The sequence below is a fragment of the Poecilia formosa genome, unplaced genomic scaffold (genome assembly GCF_000485575.1).
Source record: "Poecilia formosa unplaced genomic scaffold, Poecilia_formosa-5.1.2 Scaffold42, whole genome shotgun sequence".
NCBI lineage: Eukaryota > Metazoa > Chordata > Actinopteri > Cyprinodontiformes > Poeciliidae > Poecilia > Poecilia formosa.
In genome coordinates, this window is record NW_006799981.1 from 580,574 (window position 1) to 599,038 (window position 18,465).

At 39.6% G+C, this 18,465-nt stretch overlaps 1 long non-coding RNA gene across 1 annotated transcript in view; it reads right to left on the reverse strand.

The window, feature by feature from the left end:
• Positions 1 to 1,258: 1,258 nt before the first annotated feature.
• LOC107836168 (uncharacterized) overlaps positions 1,259 to 18,465 on the reverse strand; it is a 25,640-nt gene continuing 8,433 nt past the window's right edge. The window contains exons 2-3 of the long non-coding RNA XR_001662025.1: positions 16,834 to 16,837; positions 1,259 to 3,515 (exon numbers count right to left, since the gene is read on the reverse strand). This is a non-coding gene — a long non-coding RNA (uncharacterized LOC107836168). The remainder of the gene's footprint in view (positions 3,516 to 16,833; positions 16,838 to 18,465) is intronic.

An 18,465-nucleotide genomic window follows, 5' to 3' on the forward strand; every position in this document is an offset into this window, starting at 1 on the left:
TTCAGATAAAAATTTTTGAACAAAATCTAAGACTTAAAATCCTGTAAAAAGAGAAATATAGACAACTGCTAGTAAAACAGCCGACAGTCGAGTTCTATACAAGGAAAATCAGCTGATACCTACAACCAGGGCTCCCAGAAATCCAAGACTTAAGAGGATAAAATTATTTTTCCCAGTAGAAGGGATATTGATCCCAGTATTACAGTCAGCTGTAAAATGACTTTGGGTTTATGATGTGTTGAAGAGGAATGAGCCGTAGATTTGCAAAGCACATAATTCTCACTGCAGATCTCTGTGTTCTCAACAAGAACTCCATCTGGTTGTTACAGTAAAGAATCTTTGTGAATTTTTGCAGCATTTTGAAGGAGCACAGCATGTCTTGATACTTTATAATTCTTTTACTTGTCTGATTCCACAACTTATAACACATATATTTTTGGCTAAGAAAAAAGCAACACAAACATCTGTAAGATCCACATTCACTATGTTGTTTTCTTGTGCAAAACAGTTTATGCATCTGTTTAATTCTCAGACTGCACAAGAAGAAAGATGCACTCAATAGAACAAGAGTAAAACAACCCATACTTGTGCATTTATGTAAATGCAGCTAGTGGAAAATGCTTCTATTCACAGACTTATGCAGTTTGTAAATTGCAGATTGAAGGAAGTAAGAAAAAAAAAATGTAGCAAATATGCATTGTGTGCGTTTAAAATCTTGTGGTTGCCTTTTTGTGTGCAGAACATTCCCATGATTTCCAATAATACTCAAAACTCAAATACATACCTCTTTACAGAACATGTCTCTACAAGGTAATAAAATTCATCCACTCAATGTGAAGAGACTTTGAGATGTTTTGTGATGAGTTTGTTTGCAACTGCAATTAATTAGTGCTGTCTGCATTTTAGCTCCAGTGTAAAAAAGAGAGAAGCATATAGAACATGTAAAAGATTACAGACTCACAGAGTTGCATTTTGCCTGGAGCAGATTTTTTGTTTTTATCTTTGAAAGATAGAAACATCAAATATCCAGTTTGCAAAACAATCTGCCAAATCTTTGTTTTACAAGAAACTAAGAGGATAGACATTTGTGAGGTTAAAGTTTTATTGATGAAATCTTTTCTTACATTTAAAAGAAAGTTGAAATGGTACAAATAAAATAAAATTTGGACTACACTTTGATTTTTTTTCTCTTTTCCCTTCATCTACCAGGTGTCAACTTACAAAAGTTACTTTAGAGGGAGCATTGTTTCGATTATTCTTTTTCCTATTTAACAAAAATCAAGTCTTTCAGAAGATACTTCGTACTTCAAGGTTTCATATGATTAGTTTTAAATTAGTTTTAAACGATTGTTCTCAAAACAAGAGTGGAACAAAAACCATCCTTTGTCAGTTAGTGGTAGAGTCTCACTTTGTATATGCAAAGAAATTACAGAAGAATGCCGATATTGAAAGTTTGTGCGGAAAACAATGCAAAGAATCTTATTCACTGCGTCTTTGAAATAATTTTTATTTTTTACTTTTAAGTGAAAAATGAAGGGCTTTTTCCCTCTCCACTCCATTTGTCCTTCAGGCAGCACAAAGTGAATTGCCACTGGCCTCAGCAGGTTTGTGTATAGTGACAGAGAAAAAGAAAGTGGGAGAAACAAAAAAAAGTGGAAAAACAATATTTCCTTTAGAACCCTCAACATAGTTTTTCATTTTCAAATCTGTTAGGTGTCGCTGACTTTCGCTCTTTAGTACAAAACAACCACAGAAGAGTTCTGCTGTAACAACTGCTGTAGTACCAGAATGTGAGAGGGAGGTTACCTGAACCCAGATGAATAAGACATTTTCTAGATTGCTGCACTCTTTGTAAAAGGGTAACTGGCAAGCTTTCTTCCATTCGTTCGCATGCCACAAATTCCATCATCTCATTCTTTCCCAAACAAAGGATAAACCCAAAATGGATTTGTCTGTGAAAAAATTGGTGCACCTGAAACCCCTGGTATTTGAATGCTATGTGCTTTCCTTTTACCGTGACTATAGATAGAGAATAAAGGTGGCTAAAACATCCCAACGCAGAAGAAGGCGGAGGATAGGCAGGTTGCAGGAATTACGCAGGCTTTATTTCTCAAGTCTGAACTAAACGAGAATGTGAGAAGAATAAACCAAGGAGGATGTACTGCCATGGGATATAATGCAGAACCACCTTCAAAAGCAACAATTGTCAGTAGTTTTATTCTACACGACTTTATCAGACCCTCACACTGTTGTGAAGGAAATCGGGCCTAAAAAAGATCGGGTTTGGGGATCCCAAAGGGTCGGGGTCTCAGGAGTGGAGCCACCGGGGGCAGGAGGTCGCCATCCCCACCTGGGGAGGTTGACTCCTTGTGGCTGCATGCTGGCTTTTAGGCAGTCTGTACTGGCAGACAAAGGTTACTGGTCTGATGGGGTGTCTGTTACTGGGTGGGTTCGAGGTTCTGGGGGTGTGTTGCCCCTGAGCTGGGTTCCTGTAGGGCTTTGATTCTGGTGGGTATGTTGCCTGGATTTAGGGCCGGTGCTTGCGCTGGTTATAAGCCCTGGTTCCAAGCCCTGGCCTGGGGCCCTTGATGCCATGGTTGCCTTGGGGCATCTTAGGCTGGCCAGGTGAGGTGGTACATTGGAGGGGATGAGTTGAACTCAGCCTGGGTATCTTGAAAACAAAAAAAAAACTGACCCACTTCTTTTTACAACATTGTTTCAGTGAGATAAGTTTCACAGGTAATTAATTCAGTACATCTCATTTAAGGTCTCATGATAGCAGTTAAACCGGATTATGTCTATTTTGTTGTGAATTTGCTGCTATGTTTGAAATAATTTTCTGTTGCTCAGAGTTCAAGCCAAGTCATTGCTGTCAGAAAAAAGGCCTCACATTTAACCAGAGGAGATGAAGGCAAAACAACCCAAATTCATCTCTCATCAACAATGGAGCTTAAGATTTGCTACCAGGTGTTTTAGTCTATGACAATTTTAGTTTTCACAAAATGGGCAAAAGCATCTGCTTTGGTCTCACATTGTCTGTCCAAAGGGTATAATGAAGAAACTTTGCAAACTGAAGCAATGCTGCTATATTCCTTTTTGCAGAGGCCGTCTCCAAGCAAACCTCCAGGCTTTTTTTAATCATTGTGATATGAACTGTAACATTTAATGTAACTGAGCCCTGTAGTAACAGAGATCAAACCGTTTTTTTCCCCCCGTTTCTTTAAGCATTGAATGTGATGATCTTAGGAATACTTTGCCTCTTGGTGGGAGATTGGCAGGTGGCTTAAATTTTCACCACTTATAAATAATTATTTTCATCATAGAAATGCAGAACTTTGGACTTGGCCTTCCGACCCTTCCCAGATTGATGGGTAAAAATAGCTTTTTTGTCATCAATGATGATGTCTTTCTTCCCAGAGATTTTGTTAACACACCCACAGGTTCCACACATCCTGATGTTCCCTCCAGAATCCTGGAGCTTGTGGAATAATTGTGAAGCCCTGAAGCCTTTTCCCCTGCAACAGAATCACACAGTGAAGTTCTTAAATCTCCAGAAATCCTCCTGTAACATTCCAATCAACAGTTTCTTATATCAGGCCATTCTGATGTAAATCAGTGATGATGAATTATTGCTGTTTGCTTTTGAGTTGACTGTTAAAAGAAGACAATTCAAAGCACATATACTCTTATAGGAAAAGGTTTGCTAAATAAATTGAACATGTTTCACAACTTCACCTGTGTTAATATTTGTGCAAATAAGGTAAAAGTAAAAGGTCAACATTTTTTTTAGCTAAAATTTACCAGAAGTCATACCAGTCTGCATAATGCAAAAAAATAAATAAATAAAATAAATAAATAAAAAAACATCACAGCAGAACCTAAAGCCAAACTTTTGGCCTTTGCTGTAAATGCCTGGGTCTGCTCTAAGGTCGTGCATCTGCCCTGTGATTCCTGAACACATATTTTTTTACAAACGCTCACGCTCACCATCGGTGGCAGCATCTGCGTCTTAGTGTGTGACTCTGCAACGCTGAGACTAAAGCCCATCAGGCTGTGCTCACATGCAATTCAGATGAGCTCTGCAAATCCAGCATGAAATTAAATTTACGACTTGGGCCACAACACACACACAAACACGCATACACACACTCCTCTATGATGTCCCGATAACACAAGGCCCAAAGTGTGTGTGCGTGTGTGTGTGTGTGTGTGTGTGCGCGCGTGTTTGAGGTGCTGCGAACTAACAGTAGCAGTAAGTGACTGTGCAACTTGTGTGCATATTTTTTTCAGTTTCTATGATTCATATTAGCTTCAAAGGTGTAGTTTGTGACATCATAGAGGAGACATGATCCAGTTTAATGACAAGGTGAATTTTTACTGAAGATTTTTCCATGTGTGTTTATTTGTGTGTCTTCTACCTCCATAATTTCATCCTGGTTTGTAGATCGCTCTGCCCCGCCCTGCTCAATAATAGAGCATTGCCAACAATAACAACAACACTAATGGCTACCAGCTTTACACCACAGTCCCCACCACATCTATAACAGCTGCCACATAGACACGTATTCACGCACACACACACACGGACACACACACGCGCGTTTCAATCGAAACTAAGTCTGCCCCAATCATGTCAGCCCTAGCTCCCTCCATTTGCATAAAACAATTACCCTGGGCGGACTCAAGGTTCAATGTCGTCTAGACGACATGTTTCACTGTGGTGTCATCAAGCTGTGTGTGTTTGTGAATGTGCATGAGTGCGTAAGTGTGCGTGTGTGTGTGTGTGAGAAGAGGTGTAGTGGGGACACACTAGGCTGGTTGTAAATTAGCTGGGGTAAGGCTTCCCGGGCACTGGCCGCATCACATCACCCTGAGGCATATGGGGCTTGGAAGGATTTATTCACATAGATAATGCACACATGTAAAAGAGAGAGAGTGCACTCTCTCTCTCTCTCTCTCACACACACACACACACATACACACACACACATGCATACACGCACACACAGAAAGAACTGACTTCTAGAACTAATATTCATAGCAGGACAGAAAGGCGGAGAAACAGGGGGTGAATGAAAGTGTGTGTGTGTGTCTCTGTGTGTGTCGGTCTACATTTGTGTTTGTTGATCTCTTTTTTTCCTCACTATCTCCCTCTCTGTCTACTAAGCTTTCACCACCCCATTATTTTCTGCTACTGAGCCTCGGCGATCAATACTAACAACTCGTCGGGCATCAGAGAGTAAGAGGTTGGCTCCTTTCTTCCCCTCCTCCCCTCTGACCAACAAGAGGCCATGCATAGAAAAAACAGAAAGAATAAGAGCCGAAACAGAGGACAAGAAACACTTTGCCTACTTGGCCATGAGCAGATCTGGGTTTGGAAATGTTGCCATTTAAGACCAATTAGGGAATGAAAACATTATGCAGTGTGTGTGTTTTAAATGCATGGAAAATATTGTAGATTTAAGTAAAGGAAGGTTAAAGTTTTGAAGAGCTCAGAAGTGCTCGCTAACGATAAAAGAACATTTCCATTAAATTATGTTTTAGGCCAACCAGCACAACAACCTCTGTGTGGTGCTAAAGACCATTCAAATCAAGAAAAGATTTATGTTCAGTCTTTAATAAAAACTGGCATTCTGCTGCTGTCCAGTTTTGGTGAGTTTGTGTAAACTGCAGGCTCAGATTCCAGTTTTAGCTGACATGAGCGGCGCCCGATGTGGTCAAGGTTCGACGTGTTGGATGGTCAGAGAAGGGATTCCTCCAATCTTAGTTTTACTGAAAAGTTAGTTTATTCCAATGCGACGTTGAAAGTCACTTTTTTTCTCCTTTCTTTATCTCCTTCCGCTGCTCGGTGCGAACTTCCGAAAATCCTCTTCACCACATTAATTTGCTACATACACTGAAACAATTTTATGCAAGCGGCTATTTGCTGTAGTCAAGCATTTAAGTATAAATGTACCTAATAAAGTGGCCATTAAGTGTATGTGTTATAGCTTGAGATGTAAGAGTTGGTATAAAAATAAAGAAAAGTGGGAGGATGAAAAAGAGGAGGAGAAAGGCTGGGGTTGGGTAATTGTCCCTTGCAGTAGGGGTGGCAAAATGACAGGGGCATTGGATGACAAGCCCTTGCCCTCCTTACTCAAACAGAAGCGCACACACACATGCACACACACCTACACACACACACACACAGATGTACGCAGACATAAAACGGGATGAGACGGGGAAAAAAGAAAAATGCTAGGATGAGGGCAGCGGAGGGAGGGAAAGGCTGTGACATCCCAGACCCAGGCTAGAGGATTAATGATGAATATAAAAAAAGAGAAAAGAAAATCACACAAAGAAGGCAGAGAGAGAAAAAAACTCAACGGGGGAGCAAAAATAAAAACAAGACAGAATAAAGAAAGGAAAACAGAGGGGCTTTTTTGTCCCAGAAGGATGGATGAAGTGATTTTGCAAGTCAGCCCTCCTAGGGGTGCAGATCTATAGACGCACACACACATTCAAACACTCATTTCCAAAGAACACCCATCACTGTAGATGCATTTGAATGCAAATAGACAGATTAATGAAGACAACTGCTTTGTTTCGTCATCTCTTCTTTTGTCTTTATACACAACTGGTATCATATGCAGACGACACAGTCGCACACAAACACACACACACACAAACACACACACACACACGCACTCATACTTAAAACAGGCTTTTCCACATTCATACACAAACACATAGCTTTGTGAAACAGGGGATGCTTAATCAATGTCACAATTCAATCAATAGCCCAGTCCCATGTGATGGGGCTCTTGCCTCCATCCCTCCTCCTCTTCATCCACTCTTCCTCTTCTCTCCATTTCCTGTCGTCTCCCTTTTCCTCCGCTTCCCTATCACTTCCACCCCTCATCCCACTCAACAGTTCACCTTGCTCATGCCCTAATGTCGCTTAGAAGGGCAAGGCAGTATTGGTCAATACTGCTCCACATTCACCCCCTAGTTTCAAGAAAAAAGGCTGTTTTATCCTATTTTTTTATCATTTTGTATTGATTCAACGCACATCCTTTTCTCTATTATTTTAAAGTTGTTTTCCACACTATGAATTAATGCTGAATTGCATTTAATTTTTGTTCAACTGGATGTTTCATAAGCTTTATTTCCTTGAAATTCTCACTATATGATAAAACACTTGGCAAATTTATTTTGAAAACTGATTTACTAAGAAAAGGGTTCAAAAACAGCTCATGACAGAATGATGAAAGTTTTAGTCTGTTTTTATTTTAGAAAATATGACATTAAACTTTAATTTCTCTCTATCATATGGTGTTTGTGGTGTTATTTATTTCAATGATTCAAGAAATTAGTTACCATAAAAACCTTGACAACATGAAGGAATGAACTGTCTTCACTTTTCTCTCATTGTTTTGGTCGTTTCTCATCATTATAGGTGAAAATCTTTGCTTGTTTGTTTCATCTCTTTCTTCTCTACGATATTCCTGATGGACAAAGTCACAGTTTGTTTTTCCAACAGGACACCAAGAAACTTAAACTGCTCCGCTAGAGGCAAACACTGACCTCCAATCTACAGCAAACTTTCCACGTTTTTCCATCCAAGAACAATGACCACAGACCTTAAGGACCTCACTCCCATCCCATCACTTTAAACTCGACAGATACCCTCTTATTCAAGTTGTAGATCCTGTCCAGGAACACCAAAAAGCTTTTGACTTTATGTCAAGAATGCAGACACAACTCTTGGTTTGGTCCTTCAAGGACAGGATAGTTTTTGAAAGCACACACCACAAATTGTTCCTGGAAACGAGCCTTTTCCAGATCCACAAAACATGTTTAAGCGGACAACCAAACTGCCATGAGCCGCTTAAAAAATATCTCCTCCTCCTCCATCCCACAGAGGCTACTCCTCCTGATTCCAAAGTTCACCAGTCAGATGACGACTCCTTTCCGACACCTTAGAGCACACTTTTCCAAGAGAGCTCAGAACCGTGATCCGTCGATTCTTGAAATACGCTGTTCTTTCACTTTTCTTCAATCCCACTTCATATACAAGAAAAGAAATGAGTGAATGAGTTGCTCTGTGTGGCTTTTTGAGCTCCAACCAGGTGATAAATATATAATTTCCTGACCTATGGCACTCTTCAGTCAGTGATAAGTGCTATTTTTTCTTTCTGTTTGATGAATTTGCATTAGTTTACAGTGATGATAGAAAAGTAAGTACAGGAATTTTAAGTTTCATCAAAACACAACACAAATTCCTGCAAGTTATTAGGTGAAACCAAACTGCTTGTTTTTAGAGGTTTCCGTGGCAGTAGTGGCCTTGGTCTTGCAGTATGCAGACAGAAAATGGGCAGGGAGAGAAAGGAAGACTGTAACAAATGTCCTGAGGTTTGGAGTCAAACTCCGCCTGGCAGAGTCGAGGACCAATAACTTAAACTCCACCTGTACAACGCGTAATGCTCCCAAACTGCAAAGGTTTATGAAAAACCAATTACACCCTGAAAATTTCAGATAAACACAAAATGCATAGAATTCAAGAATGCATTCGGAGACCTGCTTTCTTTTTTACCATGAGTGTAATTATCATTAAATATTATCAGATGCAGATGTGTAAAAGTATGTATAAAAGTTCAGTGAGGAATTATGATAATTTGAAAATATGTTTCTTTGGAAAAATAAAATGACGTTTTAATTCTCTGTGTTGTAGGAGACAGAGCTACGAAATAATTCCTTAGTTGAAGTATACACTGCATCATTAAATTACATTACCTTTCTTTTGCAATTTATCTGATTTTCCTTAAATGAAAATCAGATAAATTACATTACAACAGGGCTCGTTGTAATGTACAGAAATTACAACACTGGCAGAGTCAGAACTTAAAATACCTATTGAAAACGTTTTCTCTTTTCGGAAAGAATTGCTCTCAACCTGTTTGTTAGTGAATCATTTAAAATGAGTCTCATCATATCAGGTGGTCTCCAAGAAATTCATCCCTTTTACACATGAAATGTTTTCCTATTTTTGATCAATCCTGAACTTTGTAGAAAGTCAATGAAAGCCTTCCTTTCAAAGATGTGTTAATTTTAATAACCTGAGCACAAAATCTTTATCTTCTCCTGTGCATGAGTTAAAATATCTCTGTAGTGTTAGCGCACTACTTGTGCATAAACACAGGAATAATAGCCAAATAAAAAGTACCCATCCAACTCACAGACATATGTGCACTGTATGTGCAGAGGTATGGCTTCATATCCCATGGCTGTAGACATGACAGTGCTGCCTCTCTCTGTCTTCTCCTGGGAAAGGCAGCTTCAGAGTCTTCACACACCCTCAGTCTATGTGCTGTGCACACAGGCACATCCTGCTCAACGATCAAACAGACTTCTTCCTGTGGTGTAGCGCGCCACCCCTGTTGGGACAAACTCCCCCTGGGTCACTGTGTGCATACATGCTGCACAGTATGGACACGACTACCAGAGCTTAGGCAGAATTGTTAGCAATAAAGCTATGTTATTAAAAATCCAATATTATGTGAGTCTAATATGATTGTAGCGTAATGCTGGCTTATGAGCATGTAAATGGTGCTGTGAGGGACTAGTTTACATTGCTGTTATTGTTTTCTGGGTTTAAATGACACAATATAATCTTTGCTTGTCCATCTAGAGTAAATCGCTTTCCTTTGTTCATAAAAACACGATTTTCAATAAAAAAGTTTGGAGGTTATTGCTGCAGGATAGTGTATTGTCTACAAAGTTGACCAAGTTGACAGGCAGGTTGAATGTAGTCTACTTTATTATAGAAATTTAATGAAAGTTATTTTTACCTGAAATGAATTAGAATTCAAATTTCTAATTGACTTGGTGATGCACCTGCATCTGAGCAGGTCTGCATGCTGAACCAGAGCCCAACTCACAATGTATTGATGCAACCAAATAAAAACTAAAAGAGCCACTCTGTCCCTTATTGCTTATTTAAAACTGTGCATAAAGGGAGAATACTAAGGTCCAGAAAGGGTCATCACTTTCTGGACCTTAGTCATCACTTTATAGCACATTTATATCTAATTCTATGCATTTATTTTATAGGTTTAATAAACACAACATAATGGATTACAAAGATTTCTTTCTGTTTTCCAATTCCATAACATATTTTTTTGTTTGTTTTTTTTAATACTGAATAACTTTGTTGGGGATGTCCTGCAGCTCACATGGTCACACTGCTTCCTGGATGTCTAATTTGTTGAGATGCATCATTCATCTGCCACATATGTACATGTGAGGTGACCAGTTCACCACTTATCTGTTCTTCTCAGTTTCTGGTGTCAGAATGGGCTTAACAGCTGAAAGGAAGACGGGCAGAGAGGTTTCCTGAGCGTCTGTGTGCACCATGTGACCTGTCAGTGGTTATGGCTCAAAATGTTTTTTTTTTTTTTTTTCCACATGCATGTATGGCTGCGTTTGCATGTGCATGTTTGTGTGCATGTCTCAAACACCAGATTTGATCTTTGCAAAGGCTAACATCTGTCGCCTGTCATTTTAGAAAGATTGATGACAGCTACCAGAATGGAGAAGTGAAAAGAAGGAGAAGGAACAGGGTGAGGAAGAGGAGGAGAGAGCAAGACCTGCTGGATAAAATAGACAGGTCACAGTCAGGTTTGTGATGGTGGATCAGATAATCTAGATGGATTGTGGACTGTGTAGGTAAAGTCAAGCAATGAGTTGCTTTGTTGGCTGTGGCAGAAATGTTGTAATTTAACCAATCTTATCTAATATTTACCACTAGGTTAACTTTAGACAGGAGGAGCACTGCTAATTAGATTGGCAGTTTGTTTGGTTTGTTTTCTGCATTTTAGCTCATCGTCTTTGTACGTTGTATTGTCATGGTCAGAGAACACGGAGGTTTTGGTGAAGAAGTCGACTTCAGGTGGAACAAAGATTAATGAAAGACGGCCATGTGAGATTGTGGCCACTGTAAGTGGGACAAAGACAGAGATCCATTCTGATACTCTGTAGCGCAAAGAAGCAGGAAATGCAGCTTGGTAAACTGAAATACGTAGTCATAATGCAGCTTGACAAACTATTGGCTGTTGTTTAAAAGCAGCCAATCCAGGACCGCTTTCTAAGCTGACCGGCTGTACCCTCGAGAGCGAAGATAAGGAAGACTGCAGATGCTAACTTCTGTGGTAGTACTAAGACGATGTCTGCTGTGCATATTAATGCACATTACAGTACATTTGGTGTTATTTAAACCATTAAAATAGGTAGGTGTAAATATTTTTAGATGGGCTCCCAAGTATTTATGGGTTTTCATGGGCAGTTGTGATCCCTATCCATCATTCCAGAAGTATACTTTATTACAAATATCTTAGATATGCAGCATAAAAAAAAGTTAAAAAATCCGCAAGTGTCCAAATCATCATTGTGCTGGTGTGATGTGAACTAAGCTTAGGTTTTAAATAATTTAAAACCTTAATTTTGTTGTTTTTAATTATTGAACAATTGGAATGACTCCCTGGTTTCTTTTATTTTCAGTGACTTTAATATTTACTGCATACAGATTGACCAGCTGTCCGTGTCTTGTTGTTGTCAGGTTGTCTGCAGCATTAGTATGCTCCTCATGAAGATGTGAACAACAAAGAAAAAGCTCCATTTACAACTTTATAATGCAATCATCTTTGGTTCTTTCTGTTTTTATTTGCCTCTCAGTGTGTCCGCGGGGACAAGTCCCTGACCGCTGTACACGCAGCTGGCTGAAATAAAAAAAAAAAAAAAAAAAAAAAAGTGGAAACCTAATTAACTTCAGAGTAGAGATATTATCCAAACAGACAGAGAGAGAAGCTACACTCATTTAAAGCCCAGGCAGCGTGGGTCATGCTCCATGAATTATTCAAGCTGGCCGCCAGTTTGCAGAGCGAGTTTTAAGTGGACAATGACCCTGTGCACACTCATTTAGCCTGCGCCTCGGCTAACAAGGCTAAGTATTCACTGACTCTCCACTATCCTCCACTAACAAGCTAATGGAATTTCAGTCAAGAGAATGCACTGAATGGCTTAACACGGGCACGCCTCGTTCTGGCCCTTTATACACACACATATCAATATTCAATTAGATCTGTGGGGTTTTTTTCAGCGTGGCCTTGTTAAGTAAAAAGTTGTGTAAAGGGAAAGCTTGCAAAGGCCAAAAGGCTAGTTCCAACCAGGCGTTGATGACTTAAATAGAGGTCTATACCTTTTTCTATAATTACAACCTTGGCTCAGATAAAAAGAAGTGGTGTCGGAAAAACTTTATCAACTCTTAAAAGACAAGTATACTTCATAAGACTACATTATACAACAAAAGGAGGAAGGATGTCTTTTCAAAGTACCTTCTGTTTGTGCATTTGGTCTTGTTCTCAACAAATACAATGGATTATTTATGAATGGCCCCAATATAAAAATGTATTTGTTAATCAAATTAATAGCTTCACACAACACTGAAACACTCCATAAAACTCCACTGCCTTTACTACACTGGCCATCTTAACACAGGCGATTACACACTGCACTGAGCTCATAATTGAGACTCTGGAGGGGTTGAGGAAGCTCAGATCACCATGAAAGCTGATCTGGGACAATTGGTATTAGTCTACCAATTTTTTTTTATCTACGATTTTTAATAATGTCATAAAATATCCTATGTCAAATATGATGCGATGTGTCACAGATTATCTTTGCTTTCCAGTGCTACGTTGCATGTTTGCCTATTTTTACACAGTATTTAGTTGTGGATTTGACTGTTGAATGCTGTTTAGCAGTTGAAGGATTTTACAAGTTGAAATCTTGACAATAGAAGGAATCAGTTACAATGCAACTACTGTTGATCTGTTGTTCAATTTAAACTCATATTACCAACCAGAATCTTTGAACTTTTGACCCTTTGATCTTACACCTTTTGTCATCGTTGTCAAAACTTCATGGTATTGTCTTACAATGCCTTATTAAGCATAAGCAATACAATCTAATAAATTGTCTTTCCTGAGTGAGCTATACACCACCTGATCCCCTAAATCCTACCCGATTAGAAAGATTATAGAGTGGAGTGAAACTGAAAAATGATAACATTTGTGTTGCATGTTATTTACTTATAGGGTAGTCTTACATTTAGTTGTGACAGATCTGTAGAGAATATATGAATCCTGATGTCTTGTGCTGGAGGACTACAGGTCAGGGAATGCTTTCTCTGAAACAATGGATTTCTAGGTGAGTATTTGATGATTTTTGTTTTTATCGACACGCACAAGGAAATGCTCAGACTTCGTACAGAAAACAGATGGACAATCTGACAAAGGATGCGCGTCATGCTTAAGGTTGGGAAGAAAGCCTTTGAATCACTGGATGTACTTATCTGTCGACCAACCATTGAGAGTCATTCGTTCGCCTCAGTCAAAAGCAGCAGAGTGAGCTATGACTTAGTAACCATGCCAGCATTCTCACTTCATCTATTCAGTTGAAAGCACAAATAGCTCTTCTGTATACATCTCTTACCAATGTCAATGGGTAAAGTAGTTATTACCAGCAATTACTGTCAGGGACTCTGATACTATGCACCTGCAAGTTTATGATAAGTGGCAAATGGCAAATGTCAGTATTATGCTAGCAAAGTATTCATAAGAGGTTTGATGTCTTAAATGAAAGGCAGATTAAGTCTGGTGTTAGTAGAATTGTTGTGTTTTTGTCTTGATTTATAGGACTTGGTTAAAGTTTTGCCAATTGCAATGACTTTAACAGGAAAGCAGTGGATAGCATAATAATAATAATAATAATAATAATAATAATAATAATAATAATAATAAACTTTCAAAAGGTGGAAACACTGAAACCAAAGATAACTGTTAAGGGAATGTGTGATGTTTACTTTTTTGTAACCATGCACCTTGTGAAGATAAAGAAAAATGGATACAACCACTATCAATTAGCTTGAATTGTTTTTCCAGCCGTTGCAGTGCCTTAATTTCAAAGTTCATTGAATGTCATCGGAAAAATCCTTGTAGTGTTTCATTGGGGGGAACGTCAGTTCAATTTTTTGTGGCAAACTAGTTGATGTGTTCAATTGAACATAAAAAAAAAAAAAACGGGACAAAGAAAGAGCAGGCTTAATTCCAATTGGCTATGAGAAACAAAAGCCCACTCAACCTTGTTGATAGAAATTGCACTTGAGAGCAGAGCTGGCGAGGGCTACAGTAAATACTGATTAATTTGAATTCCTAATGAATAGGCTCTGAGCCTGAGAGAAGGAAAGGTATTGAAGGAATGTGACATGTATTCTTGATAGAGTTAAAAAAAAACAAATGCATGAATAAAGGAGGGTGAAGAGGGGAATAATTAATTAGTTTGCCAGACTGAAGTGTGCATTCAAACTGAAGGGCATGCTGACAAGACTTGCTCACACAAATGCTCAAGAAGGACAAAATGTGCTACAAAAGTTAAGCAGAAATCAGAGTCCAAGGTCTATGAGATCTGTGTGAAGCAGCGTCCCTTAAATCATAAGGGACCTTTTACCCAAAAAGGTTGTTGGCAATGTTCATCAGGTTCACCATGCACAAGTAGAAGCTCTTAGTTCAGAGGACACAGATTAAAACTAAATGATTTCATGTTTACAACACCTATAAGTTCTGAGCTAAATGCATAGCTGCCAAACTTCCTCTAGTGAGTCTTTATCAAAAAGCTGGTAGATGCTGATCAATGGCATTCACAGATAGGAATTTTAGGGTTCCGCTTTTACAGAAAACAATCCTTAATAATAATAATAATAATAATAATCAATTTAATTTGTACCGCACTTTTCATTAGAAAAAATCTCAAAGTGCTACACAGTGCAACCAAAATCATAGATAAAATCAACATCATAAAAATCATGTGGAGGCAGAATAGGCTTGCTTAAATAAGCCTATTGCTTGTCCATTAACCTGACCTAAAATTTGTGTGAGACCAAAAACAGGCACTGAAATATCCTCATTTTAACGCTTTTATCTGTTTGTTACTCGACCAAAGTGGCACAAAAACTAAAACTGCAAAGCAGCAAATCAAACAGCATTCATAGACAATGTGTCCATCATGAAGGTAAGGAATTTCTCCAGTAAAAAGCCCTGGATTAGCCCTGAAATAAAGGCTCTTCTAAATAAAGTATAACTGGATCAGGACAGAAAATTATGGATGGAAAGAACATCTACAGAAAGAAAATGGAGGTTCAGTTGTAGCACAGCAACATCAGTCGGGTTTAGAAGAACCCAAAGACAATTCCAGACCACAAACCAAGCCCCAGGCTGTAAAAGACCTATGGGTCAACAACTTCAACCAGTTCTTTAACAGGTGTGACCACTAACCACCAGAATGTTTTCCGTTCTGGAAAGAAAATGATGAACGATGTTTGTGGTGTAATTTCAGCTAAGTTACATGTACAGCACAATTATCAGAATGAAAAAGAGGACAGATACGTGTAACATCCTCATCACAACAACTTCTTGCTCCCAATTAAATCTTTGGAGATTGAGGCACTTACTAAAATAACAGGAGATGGTGGTAATGGTGGGAGAGCTGAAAATGTGCAGATATACAAGATACGTGACCAAAAGACGCAGTAGGAGAAGGAAGACAGAGATGGTTTGGACATGTGCAGAGGAGGGAATGTGACTATATTAGATTATGGATGTTAAATATGGAGCTTCCAGGGAGGAGGAAACTAGAAAGACCTCACAGAAGGTATATGGATATTGTGAAGTAAGCTGTGCAGAAGGACAGTGTGACAGATGTGGATGTTAAGGATAGCAGATGTGAATTTGGGGAGATGGATTTGTTACTGAGACTTTATCAGAAAATATGAACCCTTAACTGAAGACTTTTTTGTGCAACTCATTTTTGCTTAGTACTTTAGCAGTAAACAGAAAGCCCCACGCAAAGAAAGGCACAGGAAGTGGTGACAAATGTCTTTATGTTATTTGGTGACGACCCTTTGAAATGACAGTTTTTTAGAGTGCGTTTACCATTTGACGGAATGAAATTTAAAACCCTTTTCACTTCATGTGCAAGACTGTCCGCTGTGTGCTACGTTTGTCTTTTTGTGTCGAAACAAACCTTGACGCGGCATCTTTTGTCTTCAAGAAGCCAAGACAAAGGAAAAAAAACACGAGATGTGTGCTGTGCTCGTCTCCCAGGTGGAAAAAAAAAAGAAGAAGAGAGAAGAAAAATAAAAGGTAATAGAGAAACGTTATGCAAATGGGTTTTATAAGTCAAGTCGGGCATGTTGTCTTGACACTCTCTATATTTAAAACAGGTCACCTTAACCCCACCCCCACCCGTCTCAATGACAGACACAGAGTGAGACTGCACTGACATCTGTATCTTGCGCTGTTGCATGGACACCAGCACATATAAAAAATGAAAGGCACAACCGGATCTTATTTGCATATTCACACTCGCGCACACACACACATCGCATGCACGATGCACTCACAGGGACATACACAGCACGACAATAGCCGTGATATATGTATATATGTAAAGCTGGCCAGCCCCATTCTCTGTAGGCCAGGACCCAATCATTCCAGCGCGCTGAGCTGAGAGACAGGCAGTCAGCCACTCAGCCCAGCAACAGAGGTGACAGCAGAGAATACCTGACCTCAGTTCATTCACCCATCCCTCCAACCCGTCCCTCCCCTCCAGCACACGCTGGCCCCATCACATTCTTTTACTCCTCCATATTCAACAACAGCGACATGCATGCGTATGTACAAGCACTGATTTTATGAAGCCATCGAGTGGCCATGAAGAATGACTGCTGCCTATTTACACCTCCCTGGCCCCTGCAGGCCTTCAGGCACCTCCTATTTACATCCTTCACTCCGAAACCTCGATTTTCATAATTTTCATCACTTCATTTGCCCCCTTCTCCCTGCTCCCCCGCTTCCTGTCTTTCCTCTCTGTTGCCTTGACCCAGATACCAGTAAAGACTAATGTCACTTCTCCTGGCCTGAGCAGGACCACTCATATCTTGCCACCATTACCCCTCCATATTGGCATCTTTCCACCCCTTTATTTTCTTATCACACTCTCTCCCTCTAACTGTCCATAAAATATGCCTTGGTGTTATCGCTTCCCCCACGCAGGAGAATAATGAAAGGCAGTGGCATGACAGATTGGACATAGATGAGATTGCCGCTGTGACGATATGCACGGCTCGCCTTGGCCCCTTCTTTGCATGTGAAATGGAAAAAAGAGGGCAGGGTGTGTAGGTGTGGGAGGTGCAGGAGGGGATGTTGGGTGCAAGAGTGTAAGCCTGGGGGTGGAAGGGTGCAAGTGGGACATTTGATGCCAACGCATGAGGAATCTGTTTCACATTAAACAGAAGTAAACTATGCATGCGTACAGGTCAGTCATTTGATGTGGAGTCATCACTGGTGTGTATAAACTACTTCGAAGTGACTGGCAGCTGGACGGAGGATGAGATTAGGTAGATTACAGCTGGCGAGCTTGGGCAAGAGCACCGAACATGCTGCCAAGATGGCCGCAGCAGCGTGGCGGCATCCTGCCAGCAGGCAACATGTAGGCACCTGTGACTGCTACAGGCGGACACCGAGCTTTGCCGTGGTGCCAACAACTGCTGCTACAGCAGGAGGAGGGTGGGGGTTAACAGGGGCGGGGAGAGGAAAGGCTGTTCTGAGGGAAAGAGCCTCGTGTTAAACTATTGAAATGCTCCTCAATGGGGGAGTGTAATTAAAGAGAGTGTGATCGGTTTTGTTCAGAGCATAAAATCAAATTTTGTTTCAGTGAAATATCAAACTAGTTTTTTGTGTGCTATTTACCTTAACCTACATCAAGTTTAATGTATTATGTATTGGTGTCCTTACTGTTCCATGTATATTCTTTATACAATGCATTGAAACATCTTTAGCTACTGGAATTTTCTGACCCTTTGCTTCTAAACAGTCAGAGTTTCCGATAGCCCATTAAAGTTTTCTTGATCAGGATTTCCAAAAGTCTTTCCAAGCTTTTCTTCCTTCATTACCTTTATTTGTCCAGCTAAGTTAACCATTACCATGAATAACAACCTGTAAAAGTTCAACACTATCACAGTACTTACACAAAAATGTTAATCAAAATTGGATGCGTTACTGTTGCTTTTTCAAACTACAGTTTTCAAACTCCTCCTTGGTGGAGGGTGGGTCTCCTTTAGTTTCCCCACTTTGCTTGTCTGTGTTTTTCACAACTGGAATATCTTCTAAACAAACAATGTGATCTTTTGATTATCAGAAATACGTAGTATCTGGGGAAGGAATATTGTAGCATTCAGCCTCCTTCACAATTATCGGCACCCTCAAAAATCCAATACTCTACTAGGCAGTTTCATCTTCTAGCTTTGAAACATTTTCTGTGTTTTTTTTTAACAGTTTCTCACGCAGATATATATATATATATATATATATA